This window comes from Halictus rubicundus, unplaced genomic scaffold (genome assembly GCF_050948215.1).
Source record: "Halictus rubicundus isolate RS-2024b unplaced genomic scaffold, iyHalRubi1_principal scaffold0038, whole genome shotgun sequence".
In the NCBI taxonomy this organism is placed as follows: domain Eukaryota; kingdom Metazoa; phylum Arthropoda; class Insecta; order Hymenoptera; family Halictidae; genus Halictus; species Halictus rubicundus.
In genome coordinates this window covers 690,217-717,653 of record NW_027488579.1, presented here as the reverse complement: position 1 = coordinate 717,653, position 27,437 = coordinate 690,217, and positions in this window count along the sequence as shown.

The window sequence follows — 27,437 nt, the reverse complement described above, 5'->3', positions numbered from 1 at the left end:
ATAGGATAGAGGATAGGATAGGATGGGGGATAGGATAGAGGATAAGATAGGATATAGGATAGGATAGGATAGAGGATAGGATAGGATAGATTATAGGATAGGATGGAGGATAGCATAGGATAGGATAGAGGATAGGATAGGATAGAGGATAACATAGGGGATTGGATAGGATAGAGGACAGGAGACGATAGAGGATTGGATAGGATAGAGGATAGGATAGGATAGAGGATAGAATAGGATAGAGGATACGATAGGATAGGAAATAGGATAGGATAGACGATATTATAGGAAAGAGGATAGGATATGATAGAGGATACGATATTATAGAGGATAGGATAGGATAGACGATAACATAGGGGAATGGATAGGATAGAGGATAGGATAGGGTAGAGGATAGGATAGGATAGAGGATAGGATACGATAGAGGATTGGATAGGATAGAGGATACGATAGGATAGAGGATAGGATAGGATTGAGGATAGGATAGGGTTGAGGATAGGATAGGAAAGAGGACAGGATAGGATAGAGGATAGGATAGGATAGAGGATAGGATAGGATAGAGGATACGATACGATAGAGGATAGGATAGAGAATAGGATAGGATAGAGGATAGGGGATTGGATGGGATACAGGAAAGGAGACGATAGAGGATTGGATAGGATAGAGGATAGGATAGGATAGAGGATAGAATAGGATAGAGGATAGGATAGGATAGGGAATAGGATAGGATAGACGATATTATAGGAAAGAGGATAGGATATGATAGAGGATACGATATTATAGAGGATAGGATAGGATAGACGATAACATAGGGGATTGGATAGGATAGAGGATAGGATAGGATAGAGGATAGGATAGGATAGAGGATAGGATACGATAGAGGATTGGATACGATAGAGGATACGATAGGATAGAGGATAGGATAGGATTGAGGATAGGATAGGAAAGAGGACAGGATAGGATAGAGGATAGGATAGGATAGAGGATAGCAAAGGATAGAGGGTAGGATAGGATAGAGGATAGGATTGGATACAGGATAGGATAGGATAGAGGATAGGATAGGACAGAGGATTGGATAGGATCGAGGATGCGATAGGATAGAGGATAGGATAGGATTGAGGATAGGATACTACAGAGGATAGGATAGGATACAGGATACGATATTATAGAGGATACGATATTATAGAGGATAGGATAGGATAGAGGATAGGATAGGATAGAGGATAGGACAGGATAGAGGATAGGATAGGAAAGAGGACAGGATAGGATACAGGATACGATATTATAGAGGATAGGATAGGATAGAGGATAGGATAGGATACAGGATAGGATAGGATAGAGGATATGATAGGATAGAGGATAGGATAGGATAGAGGATAGGATTGGATAGAGGATAGGATAGGATAGAGTATAGGATAGGATAGAGGATAGGATAGGATAGGGGATAGGATATGATAGAGGATAGGATAGGATAGAGGATAGGATAGAGGATAGTATAGAGGATTGGATAGGATAGAGGATATTATAGGATAGAGGATAGGATAGGATAGCGGATAGGATAGGATAGAGGATTGGATAGGATAGAGGATGCGATAGGACAGAGGATAGGATAGGATAGAGGATAGGATACGATAGAGGATAGGATAGAGGATAGGATAGAGTATTGGATAGGATAGAGGATAAGATAGGATAGAGGATAGGATAGGATAGAGGATAGGATAGGATAGAGCAGGATGGGATAGAGGATAGGATAGAGGATAGGATAGAGGATAGGATAATATAGAGGATATTATAGGATAGAGGATACGATATTATAGAGGATACGATATTATAGAGGGAAGGATAGGATAGAGGATAGGATAGGATAGAGGATAGGATAGGATAGAGGATAGGATAGGATAGAGGATAGGATAGGATAGAGGATAGGATAGGATAGAGGATAGGATAGGATAGAGGATTGGATAGGATAGAGGATGCGATAGGATAGAGGATAGGATAGGATTGAGGATAGGATAGGACAAAGGATAAGATAGGATACAGGATACGATATTATAGAGGATAGGATAGGATAGAGGATAGGATAGGATAAAGGATAGGGTAGGATAGAGGATAGGATAGGATAGAGTATAGGATAGGATAGAGGTTTGGATAGGATAGAGGATAGGATAGGATAGAGGATATGATAGGATAGAGGATAGGATAGGATAAAGGATAGGATAGGATAGATGATATTATAGGAAAGAGGATAGGATATGATAGAGGATAACATAGGGGATTGGATAGGATAGAGGATAGGATAGGATTGATGATAGGATAGGAAAGAGGACAGGATAGGATACAGGATACGATATTATAGAGGATAGGATAGGATAAAGGATAGGATAGGATAGAGGATAGGATAGGATAGAGTATAGGATAGGATAGAGGATGGGATAGGATGGAGGATAGGATAGGATAGAGGATAGGATAGGATAGAGGATAGGATAGGATAGAGGATAGGATACGATAGAGGATAGGATAGAGGATAGGATAGAGGATAGGATAGGATAGAGGATATTATAGGATAGAGGATACGATATTATAGAGGATACGATATTATAGAGGATAGGATAGGATAGAGTATAGGATAGGATAGAGGATAGGATAGGATAGAGGATAGGATAGGATAGAGGATTGGATAGGATAGAGGATGCGATAGGATAGAGGATAGGATAGGATTGAGGATAGGATAGGACAAAGGATAAGATAGGATACAGGATACGATATTATAGAGGATAGGATAGGATAGAGGATAGGATAGGATAAAGGATAGTGTAGGATAGAGGATAGGATAGGATAGAGTATAGGATAGGATAGAGGTTTGGATAGGATAGAGGATAGGATAGGATAGAGGATATGATAGGATAGAGGATAGGATAGGATAGAGGATAGGATAGGATAGATGATATTATAGGAAAGAGGATAGGATATGATAGAGGATACGATATTATAGAGGATAGGATAGGATAGGGGATAACATAGGGGATTGGATAGGATAGAGTATAGGATAGGATTGATGATAGGATAGGAAAGAGGACAGGATAGGATAGAGGATAGGATAGGATAGAGGATAGGATAGGATGGAGGATAGGATAGGATAGAGGATAGGATAGGATAGAGGATATGATAGGATAGAGGATAGGATAGGATAGGATAGATGATATTATAGGAAAGAGGATAGGATATGATAGAGGATAACATAGGGGATTGGATAGGATAGAGGATAGGATAGGATTGATGATAGGATAGGAAAGAGGACAGGATAGGATACAGGATACGATATTATAGAGGATAGGATAGGATAAAGGATAGGATAGGATAGAGGATAGGATAGGATAGAGTATAGGATAGGATAGAGGATGGGATAGGATGGAGGATAGGATAGGATAGAGGATAGGATAGGATAGAGGATAGGATAGGATAGAGGATAGGATACGATAGAGGATAGGATAGAGGATAGGATAGAGGATAGGATAGGATAGAGGATATTATAGGATAGAGGATACGATATTATAGAGGATACGATATTATAGAGGATAGGATAGGATAGAGTGTAGGATAGGATAGAGGATAGGATAGGATAGAGGATAGGATAGGATAGAGGATTGGATAGGATAGAGGATGCGATAGGATAGAGGATAGGATAGGATTGAGGATAGGATAGGACAAAGGATAAGATAGGATACAGGATACGATATTATAGAGGATAGGATAGGATAGAGGATAGGATAGGATAAAGGATAGGGTAGGATAGAGGATAGGATAGGATAGAGTATAGGATAGGATAGAGGTTTGTATAGGATAGAGGATAGGATAGGATAGAGGATATGATAGGATAGAGGATAGGATAGGATAGAGGATAGGATAGGATAGATGATATTATAGGAAAGAGGATAGGATATGATAGAGGATACGATATTATAGAGGATAGGATAGGATAGGGGATAACATAGGGGATTGGATAGGATAGAGTATAGGATAGGATTGATGATAGGATAGGAAAGAGGACAGGATAGGATAGAGGATAGGATAGGATAGAGGATAGGATAGGATGGAGGATAGGATAGGATAGAGGATATGATAGGATAGAGGATAGGATAGGATAGAGGATAGGATAGGATAGATGATATTATAGGAAAGAGGATAGGATATGATAGAGGATAACATAGGGGATTGGATAGGATAGAGGATAGGATAGGATTGATGATAGGATAGGAAAGAGGACAGGATAGGATACAGGATACGATATTATAGAGGATAGGATAGGATAAAGGATAGGATAGGATAGAGGATAGGATAGGATAGAGTATAGGATAGGATAGAGGATAGGATAGGATAGAGGATAGGATAGGATAGAGGATAGCATAGGATAGAGGATAGGATAGGATAGAGGATAGGATAGGATAGAGGATGGGATAGGATGGAGGATAGGATAGGATAGAGAATAGGATAGGATAGAGGATAGGATAGGATAGAGGACAGGATACGATAGAGGATAGGATAGAGGATAGGATAGAGTATTGGATAGGATAGAGGATATTATAGGATAGAGGATAGGATAGGATAGCGGATAGGATAGGATGTAGTATACGATAGAATTGAGGATAGGGTAGGGTTGAGGATAGGATAGGATCGAGGATAGGAGAAGATAGAGGATAGGATAGGATAGAGGATGCGATACGATAGAGGATAGGATAGGATAGAGGATAGGATAGGATATAGGATAGGATAGAGGATAGGATAGGATAGAGGATAGGATACGATAGAGGATAGGATAGTTGATAGGATAGAGTATTGGATAAGATAGAGGATATTATAGGATAGATGGTAGGATAGGATAGCGGATAGGATAGGATGGAGTATACGATAGAATTGAGGATAGGATAAAGTTGAGGATAGGATAGGATCGAGGATAGGAGAAGATAGAGGATAGGATAGGATAGAGGATACGATACGATAGAGGATAGGATAGAGAATAGGATAGGATAGAGGATAGGGGATTGGATCGGATACAGGATAGGAGACGGTAGAGGATTGGATAGGATAGAGGATAGGAAAGGATAGAGGATATTATAGGATAGAGGATAGAATAGGATGGAGGATAGGATAGGATAGAGGATAGGATAGAGGATAGGATAGGATAGAGGATAGGATAGGATGGAGGATAGGATAGGATAGAGGATAGGATAGGATAGAGGATATGATAGGATAGAGGATAGGATAGGATAGAGGATAGGATAGGATAGATGATATTATAGGAAAGAGGATAGGATATGATAGAGGATAACATAGGGGATTGGATAGGATAGAGGATAGGATAGGATTGATGATAGGATAGGAAAGAGGACAGGATAGGATACAGGATACGATATTATAGAGGATAGGATAGGATAAAGGATAGGATAGGATAGAGGATAGGATAGGATAGAGTATAGGATAGGATAGAGGATAGGATAGGATAGAGGATAGGATAGGATAGAGGATAGGATAGGATAGAGGATAGGATAGGATAGAGGATAGGATAGGATAGAGGATGGGATAGGATGGAGGATAGGATAGGATAGAGGATAGGATAGGATAGAGGATAGGATAGGATAGAGGATAGGATACGATAGAGGATAGGATAGAGGATAGGATAGAGTATTGGATAGGATAGAGGATATTATAGGATAGAGGATAGGATAGGATAGCGGATAGGATAGGATGGAGTATACGATAGAATTGAGGATAGGATAGGGTTGAGGATAGGATAGGATCGAGGATAGGAGAAGATAGAGGATAGGATAGGATAGAGGATGCGATACGATAGAGGATAGGATAGGATAGAGGATAGGATAGGATATAGGATAGGATAGGGTAGAGGATAGGATAGGATAGAGGATAGGATAGGATAGAGGATTGAATAGGATAGAGGATAGGATAGGATAGAGGATAGGATAGGATAGAGGATACGATATTATAGAGGATACGATATTATAGAGGATATGATAGGATAGAGGATAGGATAGGATAGAGGATAGGATAGGATACAGGATAGGATAGGATAGAGGATAGGATAGGATAAAGGATAGGATAGGATAGAGGATAGGATAGGATAGAGTATAGGATAGGATAGAGGATAGGATAGGATAGAGGATAGGATAGGATCGAGGATAGGAGAAGATAGAGGATAGGATAGGATAGAGGATGCGATACGATAGAGGATAGGATAGGATAGAGGATAGGATAGGATATAGGATAGGATAGGGTAGAGGATAGGATAGGATAGAGGATAGGATAGGATAGAGGATTGAATAGGATAGAGGATAGGATAGGATAGAGGATAGGATAGGATACAGGATAGGATAGGATATAGGATAGGATAGGGTAGAGGATAGGATAGGATAGAGGATAGGATAGGATAGAGGATTGAATAGGATAGAGGATATGATAGGATAGAGGATACGATATTATAGAGGATACGATATTATAGAGGATATGATAGGATAGAGGATAGGATAGGATAGAGGATGCGATACGATAGAGGATAGGATAGGATAGAGGATAGGATAGGATATAGGATAGGATAGGGTAGAGGATAGGATAGGATAGAGGATAGGATAGGATAGAGGATTGAATAGGATAGAGGATAGGATAGGATAGAGGATAGGATAGGATAGAGGATACGATATTATAGAGGATACGATATTATAGAGGATATGATAGGATAGAGGATAGGATAGGATAGAGGATAGGATAGGATACAGGATAGGATAGGATAGAGGATAGGATAGGACAGAGGATTGGATAGGATCGAGGATGCGATAGGATAGAGGATAGGATACTACAGAGGATAGGATAGGATACAGGATACGATATTATAGAGGATACGATATTATAGAGGATAGGATAGGATAGAGGATAGGATAGGATAGAGGATAGGATAGGAAAGAGGACAGGATAGGATACAGGATACGATATTATAGAGGATACGATATTATAGAGGATATGATAGGATATAGGATAGGATAGGATAGGATAGAGGATTGGATAGGATAGAGGATAGGATGGGATAGACGATAGGATAGGATAGAGGATAGGATAGGATAGAGGATACGATAGGATAGAGGATATGATAGGATATAGTATAGGATAGGAAAGAGGACAGGATAGGATACAGGATACGATATTATACAGGATACGATATTATGGAGGATAGGATAGGATAGAGGATAGGATAGGATATAGGATAGGATAGGATAGAGGATAGGATAGGATAGAGGATAGGATAGGATAGAGGATTGGATAGGATAGAGGATGCGATAGGATAGAGGATAGGATAGGATTGAGGATAGGATAGGACAGAGGATAAGATAGGATACAGGATACGATATTATAGAGGATAGGATAGGATAGAGGATAGGATAGGAAAGAAGATAGGATAGGATAGAGGATACGATAGGATAGAGGATAGGATTGCATTGAGGATAGGATAGGAAAGAGGACAGGATAGGATACAGGATACGATATTATAGAGGATACGATATTATAGAGGATAGGATAGGATAGAGGATAGGATAGGATAGAGGATAGGATAGGATAGAGGATAGGATAGGATAGAGGATTGGATAGGATAGAGGATGCGATAGGATAGAGGATAGGATAGGATAGAGGATATGGTAGGATATAGTATAGGATAGGAAAGAGGACAGGATAGGATACAGGATACGATATTATAGAGGATACGATATTATGGAGGATAGGATAGGATAGAGGATAGGATAGGATATAGGATAGGATAGGATAGAGGAGAGGATAGGATAGAGGATAGGATAGGATGGAGGATAGGATAGGATAGAGGATAGGATAGGATAGAGGATATGATAGGATAGAGGATAGGATAGGATAGAGGATAGGATAGGATAGATGATATTATAGGAAAGAGGATAGGATATGATAGAGGATAACATAGGGGATTGGATAGGATAGAGGATAGGATAGGATTGATGATAGGATAGGAAAGAGGACAGGATAGGATACAGGATACGATATTATAGAGGATAGGATAGGATAAAGGATAGGATAGGATAGAGGATAGGATAGGATAGAGTATAGGATAGGATAGAGGATAGGATAGGATAGAGGATAGGATAGGATAGAGGATAGGATAGGATAGAGGATAGGATAGGATAGAGGATAGGATAGGATAGAGGATGGGATAGGATGGAGGATAGGATAGGATAGAGGATAGGATAGGATAGAGGATAGGATAGGATAGAGGATAGGATACGATAGAGGATAGGATAGAGGATAGGATAGAGTATTGGATAGGATAGAGGATATTATAGGATAGAGGATAGGATAGGATAGCGGATAGGATAGGATGGAGTATACGATAGAATTGAGGATAGGATAGGGTTGAGGATAGGATAGGATCGAGGATAGGAGAAGATAGAGGATAGGATAGGATAGAGGATGCGATACGATAGAGGATAGGATAGGATAGAGGATAGGATAGGATATAGGATAGGATAGGGTAGAGGATAGGATAGGATAGAGGATAGGATAGGATAGAGGATTGAATAGGATAGAGGATAGGATAGGATAGAGGATAGGATAGGATAGAGGATACGATATTATAGAGGATACGATATTATAGAGGATATGATAGGATAGAGGATAGGATAGGATAGAGGATAGGATAGGATACAGGATAGGATAGGATAGAGGATAGGATAGGATAAAGGATAGGATAGGATAGAGGATAGGATAGGATAGAGTATAGGATAGGATAGAGGATAGGATAGGATAGAGGATAGGATAGGATCGAGGATAGGAGAAGATAGAGGATAGGATAGGATAGAGGATGCGATACGATAGAGGATAGGATAGGATAGAGGATAGGATAGGATATAGGATAGGATAGGGTAGAGGATAGGATAGGATAGAGGATAGGATAGGATAGAGGATTGAATAGGATAGAGGATAGGATAGGATAGAGGATAGGATAGGATACAGGATAGGATAGGATATAGGATAGGATAGGGTAGAGGATAGGATAGGATAGAGGATAGGATAGGATAGATTATTGAATAGGATAGAGGATATGATAGGATAGAGGATACGATATTATAGAGGATACGATATTATAGAGGATATGATAGGATAGAGGATAGGATAGGATAGAGGATGCGATACGATAGAGGATAGGATAGGATAGAGGATAGGATAGGATATAGGATAGGATAGGGTAGAGGATAGGATAGGATAGAGGATAGGATAGGATAGAGGATTGAATAGGATAGAGGATAGGATAGGATAGAGGATAGGATAGGATAGAGGATACGATATTATAGAGGATACGATATTATAGAGGATATGATAGGATAGAGGATAGGATAGGATAGAGGATAGGATAGGATACAGGATAGGATAGGATAGAGGATAGGATAGGACAGAGGATTGGATAGGATCGAGGATGCGATAGGATAGAGGATAGGATACTACAGAGGATAGGATAGGATACAGGATACGATATTATAGAGGATACGATATTATAGAGGATAGGATAGGATAGAGGATAGGATAGGATAGAGGATAGGATAGGAAAGAGGACAGGATAGGATACAGGATACGATATTATAGAGGATACGATATTATAGAGGATATGATAGGATATAGGATAGGATAGGATAGGATAGAGGATTGGATAGGATAGAGGATAGGATGGGATAGACGATAGGATAGGATAGAGGATAGGATAGGATAGAGGATACGATAGGATAGAGGATATGATAGGATATAGTATAGGATAGGAAAGAGGACAGGATAGGATACAGGATACGATATTATACAGGATACGATATTATGGAGGATAGGATAGGATAGAGGATAGGATAGGATATAGGATAGGATAGGATAGAGGATAGGATAGGATAGAGGATAGGATAGGATAGAGGATAGGATAGGATAGAGGATGGGATAGGATGGAGGATAGGATAGGATAGAGGATAGGATAGGATAGAGGATAGGATAGGATAGAGGATAGGATACGATAGAGGATAGGATAGAGGATAGGATAGAGTATTGGATAGGATAGAGGATATTATAGGATAGAGGATAGGATAGGATAGCGGATAGGATAGGATGGAGTATACGATAGAATTGAGGATAGGATAGGGTTGAGGATAGGATAGGATCGAGGATAGGAGAAGATAGAGGATAGGATAGGATAGAGGATGCGATACGATAGAGGATAGGATAGGATAGAGGATAGGATAGGATATAGGATAGGATAGGGTAGAGGATAGGATAGGATAGAGGATAGGATAGGATAGAGGATTGAATAGGATAGAGGATAGGATAGGATAGAGGATAGGATAGGATAGAGGATACGATATTATAGAGGATACGATATTATAGAGGATATGATAGGATAGAGGATAGGATAGGATAGAGGATAGGATAGGATACAGGATAGGATAGGATAGAGGATAGGATAGGATAAAGGATAGGATAGGATAGAGGATAGGATAGGATAGAGTATAGGATAGGATAGAGGATAGGATAGGATAGAGGATAGGATAGGATCGAGGATAGGAGAAGATAGAGGATAGGATAGGATAGAGGATGCGATACGATAGAGGATAGGATAGGATAGAGGATAGGATAGGATATAGGATAGGATAGGGTAGAGGATAGGATAGGATAGAGGATAGGATAGGATAGAGGATTGAATAGGATAGAGGATAGGATAGGATAGAGGATAGGATAGGATACAGGATAGGATAGGATATAGGATAGGATAGGGTAGAGGATAGGATAGGATAGAGGATAGGATAGGATAGATTATTGAATAGGATAGAGGATATGATAGGATAGAGGATACGATATTATAGAGGATACGATATTATAGAGGATATGATAGGATAGAGGATAGGATAGGATAGAGGATGCGATACGATAGAGGATAGGATAGGATAGAGGATAGGATAGGATATAGGATAGGATAGGGTAGAGGATAGGATAGGATAGAGGATAGGATAGGATAGAGGATTGAATAGGATAGAGGATAGGATAGGATAGAGGATAGGATAGGATAGAGGATACGATATTATAGAGGATACGATATTATAGAGGATATGATAGGATAGAGGATAGGATAGGATAGAGGATAGGATAGGATACAGGATAGGATAGGATAGAGGATAGGATAGGACAGAGGATTGGATAGGATCGAGGATGCGATAGGATAGAGGATAGGATACTACAGAGGATAGGATAGGATACAGGATACGATATTATAGAGGATACGATATTATAGAGGATAGGATAGGATAGAGGATAGGATAGGATAGAGGATAGGATAGGAAAGAGGACAGGATAGGATACAGGATACGATATTATAGAGGATACGATATTATAGAGGATATGATAGGATATAGGATAGGATAGGATAGGATAGAGGATTGGATAGGATAGAGGATAGGATGGGATAGACGATAGGATAGGATAGAGGATAGGATAGGATAGAGGATACGATAGGATAGAGGATATGATAGGATATAGTATAGGATAGGAAAGAGGACAGGATAGGATACAGGATACGATATTATACAGGATACGATATTATGGAGGATAGGATAGGATAGAGGATAGGATAGGATATAGGATAGGATAGGATAGAGGATAGGATAGGATAGAGGATAGGATAGGATAGAGGATTGGATAGGATAGAGGATGCGATAGGATAGAGGATAGGATAGGATTGAGGATAGGATAGGACAGAGGATAAGATAGGATACAGGATACGATATTATAGAGGATAGGATAGGATAGAGGATAGGATAGGAAAGAAGATAGGATAGGATAGAGGATACGATAGGATAGAGGATAGGATTGCATTGAGGATAGGATAGGAAAGAGGACAGGATAGGATACAGGATACGATATTATAGAGGATACGATATTATAGAGGATAGGATAGGATAGAGGATAGGATAGGATAGAGGATAGGATAGGATAGAGGATAGGATAGGATAGAGGATTGGATAGGATAGAGGATGCGATAGGATAGAGGATAGGATAGGATAGAGGATATGGTAGGATATAGTATAGGATAGGAAAGAGGACAGGATAGGATACAGGATACGATATTATAGAGGATACGATATTATGGAGGATAGGATAGGATAGAGGATAGGATAGGATATAGGATAGGATAGGATAGAGGAGAGGATAGGATAGAGGATAGGATAGGATAGAGGATTGGATAGGATAGAGGATGCGATAGGATAGACTATAGGATAGGATAGAGGATAGGATAGGATAGAGGATAGGATAGGATAGAGGATAGGATAGGATAGAGGATAGGATAGGATAGAGGATAGGATAGGATAGAGGATACGATATTATAGAGGATAGGATAGGATAGAGGATAACATAGGGGATTGGATAGGATAGAGGATAGGATAGGATGGAGGATAGGATAGGATAGAGGATAGGATAGGGTAGAGGATAGGATAGGATGGAGGATAGGATAGGATAGAGGATAGGATAGGATAGAGGATATGATAGGATAGAGGATAGGATAGGATAGAGGATAGGATAGGATAGATGATATTATAGGAAAGAGGATAGGATATGATAGAGGACACGATATTATAGAGGATAGGATAGGATAGAGGATAACATAGGGAATTGGATAGGATAGAGGATAGGATAGAATGGAGGATAGGATAGGATAGAGGATAGTATAGGGTAGAGGATAGGATAGGATGGAGGATAGGATAGGATAGAGGATAGGATAGGATAGAGGATAGGATAGGATAGAGGATTGGATAGGATAGAGGATGCGATAGGATAGAGGATAGGATAGGATTGAGGATAGGATAGGACAGAGGATAAGATAGGATACAGGATACGATATTATAGAGGATAGGATAGGATAGAGGATAGGATAGGATAAAGGATAGGGTAGGATAGAGGATAGGATAGGATAGAGTATAGGATAGGATAGAGGATAGGATAGGATAGAGGATAGGATAGGATAGAGGATATGATAGGATAGAGGATAGGGTAGGATAGAGGATAGGATAGGATAGAGGATAGGATATGATAGAGGATAGGATAGAGGATAGGATAGGAAAGAGGACCGGATAGGATACAGGATACGATATTATAGAGGATACGATATTATAGAGGATACGTTATTATAGAGGATATGATAGGATATAGGATAGGATAGGATAGAGGATAGGATAGGATAGAGGATTGGATAGGATAGAGGATAGGATGGGATAGACGATAGGATAGGATAGAGGATAGGATAGGATAGAGGATAGGATAGGATAGAGGATATGATAGGATATAGTATAGGATAGGAAAGAGGACAGGATAGGATACAGGATACTATATTATAGAGGATACGATATTATAGAGGATAGGATAGGATAGAGGATAGGATAGGATATAGGATAGGATAGGATAGACGATAGGATAGGATAGAGGATAGGATAGGATAGAGGATTGGATAGTATAGAGGATGCGATAGGATAGAGGATAGGATAGGATTGAGGATAGGATAGGACAGATGATAAGATAGGTTACAGGATACGATATTATAGAGGATAGGATAGGATAGAGAATAGGATAGGAAAGAAGATAGGATAGGATAGAGGATACGATAGGATAGAGGATAGGATTGGATTGAGGATAGGATAGGAAAGAGGAAAGGATAGGATACAGGATACGATATTATAGAGGATACGATATTATAGAGGATAGGATAGGATAGAGGATAGGATAGGATAGAGGATAGGATAGGATAGAGGATTGGATAGGATAGAGGATGCGATAGGATAGAGGATAGGATAGGATTGAGAATAGGATAGGATAAAGGATAGGGTAGGATAGAGGATATGATAGGATAGAGGATAGGATAGGATCGAGGATAGGAGAAGATAGAGGATAGGATAGGATAGAGGATAGGATAGGATAGAGAATAGGATAGGATAGAGGATAGGATAGGATAGAGGATAGGATAGGATATAGGATAGGATAGGATAGATGATAGGATAGGATAGGGGATAGGATAGAGTAGGTACAGGAGGGGGCCGCGTCCCCCCCCCCCTGGGTGGTATGCTAAGGCGGGGGCACACCGGATTGACATGCGCGCGCAGAGCACGGGTGCCCCCAGGAGTCTAGGGACGGACGGGGAGGAGTTAGTGGGTATACTCGGCGTTGCACCAACCAGCCGAGGAGTCCTACATAACCCGGACCACCCCCCCCCCCGGGGGGGTTCGGGTATCCGTAACGAGATTACCTCCTCGGAAAAAAAAAAAAAATAGGATAGGGGATAGGATAGGATAGAGGATTGGATAGGATAGAGGATAGGATAGGATAGAGGATAGGATAGGATAGAGGATAGGATAGGATAGAGGATAGGATATGATAGAGGATAGGATAGGATACAGGATAGGATAGGATAGAGGATAGGATAGAGGAAAGGATAGGAAAGAGGACAGGATAGGATACAGGATACGATATTATAGAGGATACGATATTATAGAGGATACGATAGGATAGATGATAGGATAGGATAGGGGATAGGATAGGATAGAGGATTGGATAGGATAGAGGATAGGATAGGATAGAGGATAGGATAGGATAGAGGATATGATAGGATAGAGGATAGGATAGGATAGAGGATAGGATAGGATAGATGATATTATAGGAAAGAGGATAGGATATGATAGTGGATACGATATTATAGAGGATAGGATAGGATAGGGGATAACATAGGGGATTGGTTAGGATAGAGTATAGGATAGGATTGATGATAGGATAGGAAAGAGGACAGAATAGGATAGAGGATAGGATAGGATAGAGGATAGGATAGGATGGTGGATAGGATAGGATGGAGTATAGGATAGGATAGAGGATATGATAGGATAGAGGATAGGATAGGATGGAGGATAGGATAGGATAGATGATATTATAGGAAAGAGATTAGGATATGATAGAGGATAACATAGGGGATTGGATAGGATAGAGGATAGGATAGGATTGATGATAGGATAGGAAAGAGGACAGGATAGGATACAGGATACGATATTATAGAGGATAGGATAGGATAAAGGATAGGATAGGATAGTGGATAGGATAGGATAGAGTATAGGATAGGATAGAGGTTAGGATAGGATAGAGGATAGGATAGGATAGAGGATAGGATAGGATAGAGGATAGGATAGAGGATAGGATAGAGTATTGGATAGGATAGAGGATATTATAGGATAGATGATAGGATAGGATAGCGGATAGGATAGGATGGAGTATACGATAGAATTGAGGATAGGATAGGGTTGAGGATAGGATAGGATCGAGGATACTAGAAGATAGAGGATAGGATAGGATAGAGGATACGATACGATAGAGGATAGGATAGATAATAGGATAGGATAGAGGATAGGGGATTGGATCGGATACAGGATAGGAGACGGTAGAGGATCGGATAGGATAGAGGATAGGATAAGATAGAGGATAGGATAGGATAGAGGATAGGATAGGACAGAGGATAGGATAGGATAGAGGATAGGATAGGATAGAAGATCGGATAGGATAGAGGATAGGATAGTATAGATGATAGGATAGGATACAGGATAGGATAGGATAGAGGATAGGATAGGATAGAGGATAGGATAGGATAGAGGATAGGATAGGATAGAGGATAGGATAGGATAGAGGATAGGATAGGACAGAGGATAGGATAGGATAGAGGATAGGATATTATAGAGGATAGGGTAGGATAGAGGATAACATAGGGGATTGGATAGCATAGAGGATAGGAGTCGATAGAGGATAGGATAGGATAGAGGATAGGATAGGATAGAGGATATGATAGGATAGAGGATTGGATTGGATAGAGGATAGGATGGGATAGACGATAGGATAGGATAGAGGATAGGATAGGATAGAGGATAGGATAGGATAGAGGATATGATAGGATATAGTATAGGATAGGAAAGAGGACAGGATAGGATACAGGATACGATATTATAGAGGATACGATATTATGGAGGATAGGATAGGATAGAGTATAGGATAGAGGATAGGATAGAGGATAAGATAGAGGATAGGATAGAGGATAGGATAGGATATAGGATAGGATAGGATAGAGGATAGGATAGGATAGAGGATAGGATAGGATAGAGGATTGGATAGGATAGAGGATGCGATAGGATAGAGGATAGGATAGGATTGAGGATAGGATAGGACAGAGGATAAGATAGGATACAGGATACGATATTATAGAGGATAGGATAGGATAGAGGATTGGATAGGATTGGATTGAGGATAGGATAGGAAAGAGGACAGGATAGGATACAGGATACGATATTATAGAGGATACGATATTATAGAGGATAGGATAGGATAGAGGATAGGATAGGATAGAGGATAGGATAGGATAGAGGATAGGATAGGATAGAGGATAGGATAGGATAGAGGATTGGATAGGATAGAGGATGCGATAGGATAGAGGATAGGATAGGATTGAGGATAGGATAGGACAAAGGATAAGATAGGATACAGGATACGATATTATAGAGGATAGGATAGGATAGAGGATAGGATAGGATAGAGGATAGGATAGGATAGAGGATAGGATAGGATAGAGGATAGGATAGGATAGAGGATAGGATAGGATAGAGGATAGGATAGGATAGAGGATAGGATAGGATAGAGGATAGGATAGGATAGAGGATAGGATAGGATAGAGGATAGGATAGGATAGAGGATAGGATAGGATAGAGGATAGGATAGGATAGAGGATAGGATAGGATAGATGATAGGATAGGATAGGGGATAGGATAGGATAGAGGATTGGATAGGATAGAGGATAGGATAGGATAGAGGATAGGATAGGATAGAGGATAGGATAGGATAGAGGATAGGATATGATAGAGGATAGGATAGGATACAGGATAGGATAGGATAGAGGATAGGATAGAGGAAAGGATAGGAAAGAGGACAGGATAGGATACAGGATACGATATTATAGAGGATACGATATTATAGAGGATACGATAGGATAGATGATAGGATAGGATAGGGGATAGGATAGGATAGAGGATTGGATAGGATAGAGGATAGGATAGGATAGAGGATAGGATAGGATAGAGGATATGATAGGATAGAGGATAGGATAGGATAGAGGATAGGATAGGATAGATGATATTATAGGAAAGAGGATAGGATATGATAGTGGATACGATATTATAGAGGATAGGATAGGATAGGGGATAACATAGGGGATTGGTTAGGATAGAGTATAGGATAGGATTGATGATAGGATAGGAAAGAGGACAGAATAGGATAGAGGATAGGATAGGATAGAGGATAGGATAGGATGGTGGATAGGATAGGATAGAGTATAGGATAGGATAGAGGATATGATAGGATAGAGGATAGGATAGGATAGAGGATAGGATAGGATAGATGATATTATAGGAAAGAGATTAGGATATGATAGAGGATAACATAGGGAATTGGATAGGATAGAGGATAGGATAGGATTGATGATAGGATAGGAAAGAGGACAGGATAGGATATAGGATACGATATTATAGAGGATAGGATAGGATAAAGGATAGGATAGGATAGTGGATAGGATAGGATAGAGTATAGGATAGGATAGAGGATAGGATAGGATAGGATAGAGGATAGGATAGGATAGAGGATAGGATAGGATAGAGGATAGGATAGAGGATAGGATAGAGTATTGGATAGGATAGAGGATATTATAGGATAGATGATAGGATAGGATAGCGGATAGGATAGGATGGAGTATACGATAGAATTGAGGATAGGATAGGGTTGAGGATAGGATAGGATCGAGGATACTAGAAGATAGAGGATAGGATAGGATAGAAGATCGGATAGGATAGAGGATAGGATAGTATAGAGGATAGGATAGGATACAGGATAGGATAGGATAGAGGATAGGATAGGATAGAGGATAGGATAGGATAGAGGATAGGATAGGATAGAGGATAGGATAGGATAGAGGATAGGATAGGACAGAGGATAGGATAGGATAGAGGATAGGATATTATAGAGGATAGGGTAGGATAGAGGATAACATAGGGGATTGGATAGCATAGAGGATAGGAGTCGATAGAGGATAGGATAGGATAGAGGATAGGATAGGATAGAGGATATGATAGGATAGAGGATTGGATAGGATAGAGGATAGGATGGGATAGACGATAGGATAGGATAGAGGATAGGATAGGATAGAGGATAGGATAGGATAGAGGATATGATAGGATATAGTATAGGATAGGAAAGAGGACAGGATAGGATACAGGATACGATATTATAGAGGATACGATATTATGGAGCATAGGATAGGATAGAGGATAGGATAGAGGATAGGATAGAGGATAGGATAGAGGATAGGATAGAGGATAGGATAGGATATAGGATAGGATAGGATAGAGGATAGGATAGGATAGAGGATAGGATAGGATAGAGGATTGGATAGGATAGAGGATTGGATAGGATTGGATTGAGGATAGGATAGGAAAGAGGACAGGATAGGATACAGGATACGATATTATAGAGGATACGATATTATAGAGGATAGGATAGGATAGAGGATAGGATAGGATAGAGGATAGGATAGGATAGAGGATAGGATAGGATAGAGGATTGGATAGGATAGAGGATGCGATAGGATAGAGGATAGGATAGGATTGAGGATAGGATAGGACAAAGGATAAGATAGGATACAGGATACGATATTATAGAGGATAGGATAGGATAGAGGATAGGATAGGATAGAGGATAGGATAGGATAGAGGATAGGATAGGATAGAGGATAGGATAGGATAGAGGATAGGATAGGATAGAGGATAGGATAGGATAGAGGATAGGATAGGATAGAGGATAGGATAGGATAGAGGATAGGATAGGATAGAGGATAGGATAGGATAGAGGATAGGATAGGATAGAGGATAGGATAGGATAGAGGATAGGATAGGATAGAGGATAGGATAGGATAGAGGATAGGATAGGATAGTGGATAGGATAGGATAGAGGATATGATAGGATAGAGGATATGATAGGATAGAGGATAGGATAGGATAGAGGATAGGATAGGATAGAGGATAGGATAGGATATAGGATAGGATAGGATAGAGGATAGGATACGATAGAGGATAGGATAGAGGATAGGATAGAGTATTGGATAGGATAGAGGATATTATAGGATAGAGGATAGGATAGGATAGCGGATAGGATAGGATGGAGTATACGATAGAATTGAGGATAGGATAGGGTTGAGGATAGGATAGGATCGAGGATACGATAGGATGGAGGATAGGATAGGATAGAGGATAGGATAGGATAGAGGATAGCATAGGATAGAGGATAGGATAGGATAGAGGATAGGATAGGATAGAGGATAGGATAGGATACAGGATAGGATAGGATAGAGGATAGGATAGGATAAAGGATAGGATAGGATAGAGGATAGGATAGGATAGAGTATAGGATAGGATAGAGGATAGGATAGGATAGAGGATAGGATAGGATCGAGGATAGGAGAAGATAGAGGATAGGATAGGATAGAGGATGCGATACGATAGAGGATAGGATAGGATAGAGGATATGATAGGATATAGGATAGGATAGGGTAGAGGATAGGATAGGATAGAGGATAGGATAGGATAGAGGATTGAAGAGGATAGAGGATAGGATAGGATAGAGGATACGATATTATACAGGATACGATATTATAGAGGATATTATAGGATAGAGGATAGGATAGGATAGCGGATAGGATAGGATGGAGTATACGATAGAATTGAGGATAGGATAGGGTTGAGGATAGGATAGGATCCAGGATAGGAGAAGTTACAGGATAGGATAGGATAGAGGATGCGATACGAAAGAGGATAGGATAGGATAGAGGATAGGATAGGATATAGGATAGGATAGGGTAGAGGATAGGATAGGATAGAGGATAGGATAGGATAGAGGATTGAATAGGATAGAGGATAGGATAGGATAGAGGATAGGATAGGATACAGGATAGGATAGGATATAGGATAGGATAGGGTAGAGGATAGGATAGGATAGATGATAGGATAGGATAGAGGATTGAATAGGATAGAGGATATGATAGGATAGAGGATAGGATAGGATAGAGGATACGATATTATAGAGGATACGATATTATAGAGGATATGATAGGATAGAGGATAGGATAGGATAGAGTATGCGATACGATAGAGGATAGGATAGGATAGAGGATAGGATAGGATATAGGATAGGATAGGGTAGAGGATAGGATAGGATAGAGGATAGGATAGGATAGAGGATTGAATAGGATAGAGGATAGGATAGGATAGAGGATAGGATAGGATAGAGGATACGATATTATAGAGGATACGATATTATAGAGGATATGATAGGATAGAGGATAGGATAGGATAGAGGATTGGATAGGATCGATGATGCGATAGGATAGAGGATAGGATACTACAGAGGATAGGATAGGATACAGGATACGATATTATAGAGGATACGATATTATAGAGGATAGGATAGGATAGAGGATAGGATAGGATAGAGGATAGGATAGGAAAGAGGACAGGATAGGATACAGGATACGATATTATAGAGGATACGATATTATAGAGGATATGATAGGATATAGGATAGGATAGGATAGGATAGAGGATTGGATAGGATAGAGGATAGGATGGGATAGACGATAGGATAGGATAGAGGATAGGATAGGATAGAGGATACGATAGGATAGAGGATATGATAGGATATAGTATAGGATAGGAAAGAGGACAGGATAGGATACAGGATACGATATTATACAGGATACGATATTATGGAGGATAGGATAGGATAGAGGATAGGATAGGATATAGGATAGGGTAGGATAGAGGATAGGATAGGATAGAGGATAGGATAGGATAGAGGATTGGATAGGATAGAGGATGCGATAGGATAGAGGATAGGATAGGATTGAGGATAGGATAGGACAGAGGACAGGATAGGATACAGGATACGATATTATAGAGGATACGATATTATGGAGGATAGGATAGGATAGAGGATAGGATAGGATATAGGATAGGATAGGATAGAGGAGAGGATAGGATAGAGGATTGGATAGGATAGAGGATGCGATAGGATAGAGGATAGGATAGGATAGAGGATATGATAGGATATAGTATAGGATAGGAAAGAGGACAGGATAGGATACAGGATACGATATTATAGAGGATACGATATTATGGAGGATAGGATAGGATAGAGGATAGGATAGGATATAGGATAGGATAGGATAGAGGAGAGGATAGGATAGAGGATAGGATAGGATAGATGATTGGATAGGATAGAGGATGCGATAGGATAGACTATAGGATAGGATAGAGGATAGGATAGGATAGAGGATAGGATAGGATAGAGGATAGGATAGGATAGAGGATAGGATAGGATAGAGGATAGGATAGGATAGAGGATAGGATAGGATAGAGGATTGGATAGGAAAGAGGATGCGATAGGATAGAGGATAGGATAGGATTGAGGATAGGATAGGACAGAGGATAAGATAGGATACAGGATACGATATTATAGAGGATAGGATATTATAGAGGATAGGATAGGATAAAGGATAGGGTAGGATAGAGGATAGGATAGGATAGATGATATTATAGGAAAGAGGATAGGATATGATAGAGGATACGATATTATAGAGGATATGATAGGATAGAGGATAACATAGGGGATTGGATAGGATAGAGGATAAGATAGGATGGAGGATAGGATAGGATAGAGGATAGGATAGGGTAGAGGATAGGATAGGATGGAGGATAGGATAGGATAGAGGATAGGATAGGATAGAGGATATGATAGGATAGAGGATAGGATAGGATAGAGGATAGGATAGGATAGATGATATTATAGGAAAGAGGATAGGATATGATAGAGGATACGATATTATAGAGGATAGGATAGGATAGAGGATAACATAGGGAATTGGATAGGATAGAGGATAGGATAGGATGGAGGATAGGATAGGATAGAGGATAGTATAGGGTAGAGGATAGGATAGGATGGAGGATAGGATAGGATAGAGGATAGGATAGGATAGAGGATAGGATAGGATAGAGGATTGGATAGGATAGAGGATGCGATAGGATAGAGGATAGGATAGGATTGAGGATAGGATAGGACAGAGGATAAGATAGGATACAGGATAAGATATTATAGAGGATAGGATAGGATAGAGGATAGGATAGGATAAAGGATAGGGTAGGATAGAGGATAGGATAGGATAGAGTATAGGATAGGATAGAGGATAGGATAGGATAGAGGATAGGATAGGATAGAGGATATGATAGGATAGAGGATAGGATAGGATAGAGGATAGGATAGGATAGATGATATTATTGGAAAGAGGATAGGATATGATAGTGGATACGATATTATAGAGGATAGGATAGGATAGGGGATAACATAGGGGATTGGTTAGGATAGAGTATAGGATAGGATTGATGATAGGATAGGAAAGAGGATAGGATAGGATAGAGGATTGGATAGGATAGAGGATGCGATAGGATAGAGGATAGGATAGGATTGAGGATAGGATAGGACAGAGGATAAGATAGGATACAGGATACGATATTATAGAGGATTGGATAGGATAGAGGATAGGATAGGATAGAGGATAGGATAGGATAGAGGATAGGATAGGATAGAGGATAGGATAGGATAGAGGATAGGATAGGATAGAGGATAGGATAGGATAGTGGATAGGATAGGATAGAGGATATGATAGGATAGAGGATATGATAGGATAGAGGATAGGATAGGATAGAGGATAGGATAGGATAGAGGATAGGATAGGATAGAGGATTGGATAGGATAGAGGATAGGATAGGATAGAGGATAGGATAGGATAGAGGATATGATAGGATAGAGGATAGGATAGGATAGAGGATAGGATAGGATAGATGATATTATTGGAAAGAGGATAGGATATGATAGTGGATACGATATTATAGAGGATAGGATAGGATAGGGGATAACATAGGGGATTGGTTAGGATAGAGTATAGGATAGGATTGATGATAGGATAGGAAAGAGGATAGGATAGGATAGAGGATTGGATAGGATAGAGGATGCGATAGGATAGAGGATAGGATAGGATTGAGGATAGGATAGGACAGAGGATAAGATAGGATACAGGATACGATATTATAGAGGATTGGATAGGATAGAGGATAGGATAGGATAGAGGATAGGATAGGATAGAGGATAGGATAGGATAGAGGATAGGATAGGATAGAGGATAGGATAGGATAGAGGATAGGATAGGATAGTGGATAGGATAGGATAGAGGATATGATAGGATAGAGGATATGATAGGATAGAGGATAGGATAGGATAGAGGATAGGATAGGATAGAGGATAGGATAGGATAGAGGATAGGATAGGATAGAGGATAGGCTACGATAGAGGATAGGATAGAGGATAGGATAGAGTATTGGATAGGATAGAGGATATTATAGGATAGAGGATAGGATAGGATAGCGGATAGGATAGGATGGAGTATACGATAGAATTGAGGATAGGATAGGGTTAAGGATAGGATAGGATCGAGGATACGATAGGATGGAGGATAGGATAGGATAGAGGATAGGATAGGATAGAGGATAGCATAGGATAGAGGATAGGATAGGATAGAGGATAGGATAGGATAGAGGATACGATATTATAGAGGATACGATATTATAGAGGATATGATAGGATAGAGGATAGGATAGGATAGAGGATAGGATAGGATACAGGATAGGATAGGATAGAGGATAGGATAGGATAAAGGATAGGATAGGATAGAGGATAGGATAGGATAGAGTATAGGATAGGATAGAGGATAGGATAGGATAGAGGATAGGATAGGATCGAGGATAGGAGAAGATAGAGGATAGGATAGGATAGAGGATGCGATACGATAGAGGATAGGATAGGATAGAGGATATGATAGGATATAGGATAGGATAGGGTAGAGGATAGGATAGGATCGAGGATACGATAGGATGGAGGATAGGATAGGATAGAGGATAGGATAGGATAGAGGATAGCATAGGATAGAGGATAGGATAGGATACAGGATAGGATAGGATAGAGGATACGATATTATAGAGGATACGATATTATAGAGGATATGATAGGATAGAGGATAGGATAGGATAGAGGATAGGATAGGATACAGGATAGGATAGGATAGAGGATAGGATAGGATAAAGGATAGGATAGGATAGAGGATAGGATAGGATAGAGTATAGGATAGGATAGAGGATAGGATAGGATAGAGGATAGGATAGGATCGAGGATAGGAGAAGATAGAGGATAGGATAGGATAGAGGATGCGATACGATAGAGGATAGGATAGGATAGAGGATATGATAGGATATAGGATAGGATAGGGTAGAGGATAGGATAGGATAGAGGATAGGATAGGATAGAGGATTGAAGAGGATAGAGGATAGGATAGGATAGAGGATACGATATTATACAGGATACGATATTATAGAGGATATTATAGGATAGAGGATAGGATAGGATAGCGGATAGGATAGGATGGAGTATACGATAGAATTGAGGATAGGATAGGGTTGAGGATAGGATAGGATCCAGGATAGGAGAAGTTACAGGATAGGATAGGATAGAGGATGCGATACGAAAGAGGATAGGATAGGATAGAGGATAGGATAGGATATAGGATAGGATAGGGTAGAGGATAGGATAGGATAGAGGATAGGATAGGATAGAGGATTGAATAGGATAGAGGATAGGATAGGATAGAGGATAGGATAGGATACAGGATAGCATAGGATATAGGATAGGATAGGGTAGAGGATAGGATAGGATAGATGATAGGATAGGATAGAGGATTGAATAGGATAGAGGATATGATAGGATAGAGGATAGGATAGGATAGAGGATACGATATTATAGAGGATACGATATTATAGAGGATATGATAGGATAGAGGATAGGATAGGATAGAGGATGCGATACGATAGAGGATAGGATAGGATAGAGGATAGGATAGGATATAGGATAGGATAGGGTAGAGGATAGGATAGGATAGAGGATAGGATAGGATAGAGGATTGAATAGGATAGAGGATAGGATAGGATAGAGGATAGGATAGGATAGAGGATACGATATTATAGAGGATACGATATTATAGAGGATATGATAGGATAGAGGATAGGATAGGATAGAGGATTGGATAGGATCGAGGATGCGATAGGATAGAGGATAGGATACTACAGAGGATAGGATAGGATACAGGATACGATATTATAGAGGATACGATATTATAGAGGATAGGATAGGATAGAGGATAGGATAGGATAGAGGATAGGATAGGAAAGAGGACAGGATAGGATACAGGATACGATATTATAGAGGATACGATATTATAGAGGATATGATAGGATATAGGATAGGATAGGATAGGATAGAGGATTGGATAGGATAGAGGATAGGATGGGATAGACGATAGGATAGGATAGAGGATAGGATAGGATAGAGGATACGATAGGATAGAGGATATGATAGGATATAGTATAGGATAGGAAAGAGGACAGGATAGGATACAGGATACGATATTATACAGGATACGATATTATGGAGGATAGGATAGGATAGAGGATAGGATAGGATATAGGATAGGGTAGGATAGAGGATAGGATAGGATAGAGGATAGGATAGGATAGAGGATTGGATAGGATAGAGGATGCGATAGGATAGAGGATAGGATAGGATTGAGGATAGGATAGGACAGAGGATAAGATAGGATACAGGATACGATATTATAGAGGATAGGATAGGATAGAGGATAGGATAGGAAAGAAGATAGGATAGGATAGAGGATACGATAGGATAGAGGATAGGATTGCATTGAGGATAGGATAGGAAAGAGGACAGGATAGGATACAGGATACGATATTATAGAGGATACGATATTATAGAGGATAGGATAGGATAGAGGATAGGATAGGATAGAGGATAGGATAGGATAGAGGATAGGATAGGATAGAGGATTGGATGGGATAGAGGATGCGATAGGATAGAGGATAGGATAGGATAGAGGATATGATAGGATATAGTATAGGATAGGAAAGAGGACAGGATAGGATACAGGATACGATATTATAGAGGATACGATATTATGGAGGATAGGATAGGATAGAGGATAGGATAGGATATAGGATAGGATAGGATAGAGGAGAGGATAGGATAGAGGGTAGGATAGGATAGATGATTGGATAGGATAGAGGATGCGATAGGATAGACTATAGGATAGGATAGAGGATAGGATAGGATAGAGGATAGGATAGGATAGAGGATAGGATAGGATAGAGGATAGGATAGGATAGAGGATAGGATAGGATAGAGGATTGGATAGGAAAGAGGATGCGATAGGATAGAGGATAGGATAGGATTGAGGATAGGATAGGACAGAGGATAAGATAGGATACAGGATACGATATTATAGAGGATAGGATATTATAGAGGATAGGATAGGATAAAGGATAGGGTAGGATAGAGGATAGGATAGGATAGATGATATTATAGGAAAGAGGATAGGATATGATAGAGGATACGATATTATAGAGGATATGATAGGATAGAGGATAACATAGGGGATTGGATAGGATAGAGGATAGGATAGGATGGAGGATAGGATAGGATAGAGGATAGGATAGGGTAGAGGATAGGATAGGATGGAGGATAGGATAGGATAGAGGATAGGATAGGATAGAGGATATGATAGGATAGAGGATAGGATAGGATAGAGGATAGGATAGGATAGATGATATTATAGGAAAGAGGATAGGATATGATAGAGGATACGATATTATAGAGGATAGGATAGGATAGAGGATAACATAGGGAATTGGATAGGATAGAGGATAGGATAGGATGGAGGATAGGATAGGATAGAGGATAGTATAGGGTAGAGGATAGGATAGGATGGAGGATAGGATAGGATAGAGGATAGGATAGGATAGAGGATAGGATAGGATAGAGGATTGGATAGGATAGAGGATGCGATAGGATAGAGGATAGGATAGGATTGAGGATAGGATAGGACAGAGGATAAGATAGGATACAGGATACGATATTATAGAGGATAGGATAGGATAGAGGATAGGATAGGATAAAGGATAGGGTAGGATAGAGGATAGGATAGGATAGAGTATAGGATAGGATAGAGGATAGGATAGGATAGAGGATAGGATAGGATAGAGGATATGATAGGATAGAGGATGGGGTAGGATAGAGGATAGGATAGGATAGAGGATAGGATATGA